This window comes from Narcine bancroftii, chromosome 13 (assembly GCF_036971445.1).
Source record: "Narcine bancroftii isolate sNarBan1 chromosome 13, sNarBan1.hap1, whole genome shotgun sequence".
Lineage (NCBI taxonomy): Eukaryota > Metazoa > Chordata > Chondrichthyes > Torpediniformes > Narcinidae > Narcine > Narcine bancroftii.
Window position 1 is genome coordinate 48,847,188 of NC_091481.1, and position 6,000 is coordinate 48,853,187.

The window sequence follows — 6,000 nt, forward strand, 5'->3', positions numbered from 1 at the left end:
CTAGTCCATGCCGTAACTAATCCCCACCCTCCTAGTCCCACTGACCAGCACCTGGTCCATACCCATCCAGTCCTCTCCTCTCCGTGTAACTATCCAGTCTATCCTTAAATGTAACCAATGATCCCACCTCAACCACGTCTGCCAGAAGCTCATTCCACATCCCTACCACCCTTTGCGTAAAGAAATTTCCCCTCATGTTCCCCTTATAATTTCCCCCTTCAATCTTAAACCATGCCCTCTAGTTTGAATCTCCCCCACTCTTAATTGAAAATGCCAATCCACATTTACTCTGTCTGTTCCTTTTAAAATCTTAAACACCTCTATCAAGTCCCCCCTCAATCTTCTATGCTCAAGAGAAAAAAACCCTAGTCTACACAACCTTTCCCTGTAACTCAAACCTTGAAATCCTGTCAACATTCTCGTGAACCTTCTCTGCACTCTGTCTATTTTGTTTATATCTTTCCTATAATTTGGTGACCAAAACTGTACACAGTACTCCAAATTTGGCCTCACCAATGCCTTGTACAATTTCATCATAACCTCCCTACTCTTGAATTCAATACTCTGATATATGAAGGCCAACATTCCAAATGCCTTCTTCACCACACCATCTACCTGAGTATCAGCCTTGAGGGTACTATTTCTTTCTTTGGTCTTTGGCTTGGCTTCGCGGATGAAGATTCATGGAGGGGTAAATGTCCACGTCAGCTGCAGGCTTGTTTGTGGCTAGCAAGTCCAATGCGGGACAGGCAGACACGGTTGCAGCGGTTGCAGGAGAAAATTGGTTGGTTGGGGTTGGGTGTTGGATTCTTCCTCCTTTGTCTTTTGTCAGTGAGGTGGGCTCTGCGGTCTTCTTCAAAGGAGGTTGCTGCCCGCCGAACTGTGCGGCTATGTCGATGTCAAGTCTGAGGAGTTCATGTGCGATGAGGGCAGACCGACGTTCAGGTCGGTGGCTGTCAGCCTTGTCTAGCATGGTTCTGATGTTCTAGCATGCTAGCTTGAGTTTGTAAGCATCTTTTGAGGGGGAGGACGTGGAGGGGGAGGACGTGGACATGTCCTCGGGCCTGCGCAAAGGAGCTTTTAGGTGGAGTGCAGTGTGCGCAGTACTGGCCCCACCTTTTACACCCATGGTTCGTGTGCCATGGTCAAGCAAGCTGGAACGAGGCAGTGAGGTCCTTGGGTTGTAGGTTTTATATCAGAGTGGCCATCACTCCTAAATCCCTTTGTTGCTCTACACATCTCAATAGCCTACCATTTAATGCATATGACCTATTTAGATTTGCCTTTCCAAAATGTAACACCTCACACTTATCTATATTAAATTCCATCAGCCATTTCTCAGCCCACACCTCCAGCCTTCCTAAATCATCTTTTAATCCACGGTAATCTTCCTCACTGTCCACAACACCACCAATCTTTGTAACATCCACAAACTTGCTTATCCAGTTCTCCACCCCTACTTCCAGATCATTAATATAACAAACAATAGTGGATCCAGGATCGATCCCTGAGGAACTCCACTACTCACCGGCCTCCAATTGGACAAACAATTTTCTTCCACTACTCTCTGACACCTCCCATCCAACCATTGCTGAATCCATTTCACTACCTCCTTATTTATACCTAATGCCTCCACCTTTTTTCCTAACCTCCTGTGGGGAATTTTGTCAAAAGCTTTACTAAAGTCTAAATAGACAACATCCACAGCTTTCCCTTCATCAACCTTTTTTGTAACCCCCTCGAAAAACTCAATCAGGTTTTTCAAGCATGATCTACCCCTGACTAAACCATGCTGATTACTCCCTATCAATCCCTGTACCTCCAGATATTTGTAAATACCATCCCTCAGAACATTTTCCATCAACTTGCCCACCACAGATGTCAGACTCACAGGCCTATAATTCCCAGGTTTACATTTGGACCCTTTCTTAAACAGCGGAACCACATGTGCCACCCTCCAATCCTTTGGCACCACCCCCGTGACCAGTAACATCTTAAATATCTCTGTTAATGGCCCCACTATCTGTCCACAAGCCTCCCTGAGTGTCCTTGGGAATATTTTGTCCGGTCCCGGAGATTTATCCAACTTTATCTTTTTCAACACAGCCATCACTACCTCCTCGGTTATCCTTATATGCTTCATGACCTCCCCACTATTTTTCTTTACTTCAACTGGTTCAATATTTTTTTCCCTAGTGAATACCGAGGCAAAGAAATCATTCAAAATTTCCCCCATTTCCTCTGACTTTTCACTCAGCCTATCCTCGCTATCGACAAGGGGTCCAATTTTATCCCTCACTCATCTTTTACTTTTAATGTACCTATAGAAACCCTTTGGATTCATTTTTACTCTGTCTGCCAAAGCCTTTTCGTGCCTTTTTTTGGCCTTTCTAATTTCTGTCTTACGATTTCTTCTACACTCCTTGTAGTCCTCCTTCAAATTCTCAGCTCCCTGCTCTTTATACCTCTTTCATACCTCCCTTTTTCTCCTAACCAAATTTCCAATATTCCTCAAAAACCAAGCCTCCCTCTGATTTTCAGCCTTTCCCTTCACTGGGACATATCTACTCTGTACCCTCAAAATTTCTTTTTTGAATATCCTCCATTTTTTATTTACATCCTTACCTGAAAATATCCTGTCCCACTCAATACTCCCCTAATCCCTTCTTATTCCTTCGAAATTTGCTCTTCTCCAATCCAGAACCTCAACTTTAGGTCCCTCCTTGCTCTTCCCTAAAACTACCTGAAAACTAACAGAGTTATGATCACTCGACCCAATTTGTTCTCCAACATGACCTAGCTCATTCCCTAACAGGAGATCTAATATTACACCGTCCCAAGTCGGTTCTTCTGCTAATTAATTTAGAAGACATTCTTGAACACATTTAATGAATTCTAGCCCATCCAGCCCTCTAACTGTATGGGTATCCCAATCAATGTGAGGGAAGTTAAAATCTCCCATGATCACTACCTTATGATTCTCACACATATACGTTTCTCCCTACAAATTTGTTCCTCTAATTTTCTTGGCCCATTTGGTGCTCTGTATTACACCCCTATTAGCACCCTCATGCCTCCTTCACCCCTCAATTCCTCCCAAAGAGCCTCTCTAGACGATTCCTCCAGACCATCCTGCCACCTCACGGCAGTAATGTCCTCCTTAATAAGGAGAGCAACTCCTCCACCTTTTTTACCCCCTGCTCTATCACATCTAAAACAAATGTATCCTGGAATATTAAGTTGCCAGTCCTGCCCCTCCTGTAGCCGGGTCTCACTAATTGCCACAATATTATGACCCCAAGTATCTGTCCATGCTCTAAGCTCATCTACCTTGTTCACTAAAATATTAAATGCATTAAAATATATGCATTTCAGAGAATGACCCACACCTATATTCTCTTTTCTACCTTTTACCCTAATCTCCATCCTACCTTTGTTATCATTGCTATTCCTATCTAGGTGGCCATGCTCCCTTGACACTGCACTCACACTCTGTTCCCTACCCCCCTGCAGCCCGGGCAACAAAGACCACTCCATGACCAACTGCATGGTTGTTTTTACCACTGGGTGAGCGAGGTCATGTATCAGATTGAAGACCTTCACCATCCAGTGCGGCGGGACCACCGGGCGTGGCATGCCTGTTGAGATGTCACAGAGCAATGTGTCCGGGCTGGTGGGCACCTGGATATCCTTGAGTTTGAGTCCACAAGGCCTGTGTCTCCACATCATTCCTCTGTGCCTGAGCCAGTTGCTCATAATCCAGGCTAGGTGCAAGAGTGTTGATGGCTGGACGGGAGAGCACATTTGCCACTACATTGTCCTTGCCAGCCCTGTGCCGGATGTCAGTCATGAACTCAGACACGTACGAGAGTTGGCACTGCTGTCTGGTGGACCACGGATCCTTTGGCATTGCCAGTGCTTGAGTGAGGGGCTTGTGATCTGTGAAGGCTGTGAACAGAACTACCCTCGAGGAAGTAGCGGAAATCCTGGATGGCCAAATACAGTGCCAGGATCTCCGAGTTGAAGTCACTGTACTTGAGCTCTGGCGTGCGCAGCTGCTTGCTGAAAAAGGCCAGTAGGAGCCATTGTCCATCGAGCCACTATTCCAGAACCCAGTGCCGTAGCTGATGCATCCACGGAGAGCACCGTGTGTGCCTCCAGACATGGGTGCACCAGCACTCGCTAGATCCTCCTTTGTCACAATGAAAGCCCTGTCCACCTCCTCTGACCACAATAAAGTCTTTTCTTTTGTGGCCATGAGTGCAAACAATGGGCACATGGTGCACGAGGCTCCAGAAATGAAACGTCCCCTTGAACATTTGGAGGCTTTATTGGGTGGAGTGTTTGGGGAATTGTTGAACTGCTGCTACATTCTCCGGTGCCGGAGTGGCCCCAGCTGCTGAAATGGTGTGCCCCAGGAACTGGAGGAACTCCTTGCCAAACTGGCATTTGGCTGCATTGACTGTGAGGCCGAAGTCCGCCAGCTGGACAAAGTGTGTGCGGAGGTGGGCTCTTTGTTCATCACGGTTGCGACTGGCAATTAGAATATCATCCGGGTAAATGAACACAAAGTCCAGGTTTTTTCCAACCACGTCCTTGAGGCGTTGGAACATTTGGGCCACATTCTTTAGACCAAACGGCATATACATGAACTCGAAGAGGCCGAAAGAGGTGACAATGGCCATCTTACTCATGCCATCTGAATGCACCAGGATCTGATGGTATCCCTGCACGAGGCTGACTTTGGAGAAGACCCATGTGGCATGGAGGTTGGTGAAGAAGTCCTGTATGTGGGGCACCAGGTACCTGTCGGGGTGGTTGCATCATTTAACCGATGGTAGTCCCCATATGGTCTCCAGCCCCCAGACGACTATGGGACCATATGGAGCGGCGATGCCCATGCGCTGTCCGAGCACAAACGATTCCCAGTTCCTGGAGCCTGGAGCACACCTCCTTTGCCTGCTGGAGATTCACAGGCGTCAGCTGTCTGGGTCTAGCATGCAGCGGGGGCCCCTGTGTGGCGATGTGGTAGAAGAAACCATGCTGGGGCAGGGCAGCATTGAACTGTGGATCTAAGATGGTGGGGAATTTTTGGAGGATCACGTCAAACTCATCCTTGGCAGTGGCTATGGCAGCAATTTCAGGCCTGCGGACTTCTGCTGTGTCCAGTCGGATGGAGTGGAATGTTCGTGTGTTGACCAGCCTTTTGTCCTTTGTGTCAACCAGTAGGCCGTGAGCTCTGAGGAAGTCGGCCCCTAAGAGCATGGTGCCCATAGAGGCTAGGGCGAATCTCCAGTGGAATCTTCTCCTTCCCGATCTGGACCTGTGCCTTGCGGGTGCCGTAGGTCCTAATGGTGGAGCTATTGGCAACCGCAGGGTTGGACCTCAAGATCGGGTGTGAGTCTCTAATGCTGTGGGGGGAGGGGGGAAGGATGCTGAGCTCAGCCTCTGTGTCCACCAGGAATCGGCGGCCGGTGGATCTACCTGTCACATAAAGGAGGCTGTTTGTGTGGCCAGTCGTCGCATCCATCAATGGCGGCTGTCCTGCTCATTTCCCTGAAACCTGCAGGGCTGGCGGCACACGGGCTTGTGCTCCCCAGTGCTGCTGGTAGAAACACCAGGTCAACTGGCCAACCTCTGGCTTGGTCTTGGGAGCGGCTTGCGGATGGCTGGCTCCTGGTCGTGCCACCTGGATGAGGGTTGCCTCGTTCTCCCTCTTTGTTCGCCAGAGGGCATCAGCACGGTCTGCTTCTCTCCTCAGGTTCAAGAAGTCTTCATCTGTGAGGAACAGCTGGATGACCTCTGGCATTTCCCCATGGCTCCCCCGCCACGAGGCGATACAAGCGGGGCCGGTTCATCATGAGGATGTGCGTTGCCACATACCATTCATCTAACCATCTCACAATGACACACTGAAACTGGCAGCCTGGCCCTTCTAGTCCAGGCCGAACACTTTCTCTCTTTCTTAATATTTATTTAAAATCACAGAACAGAACATGA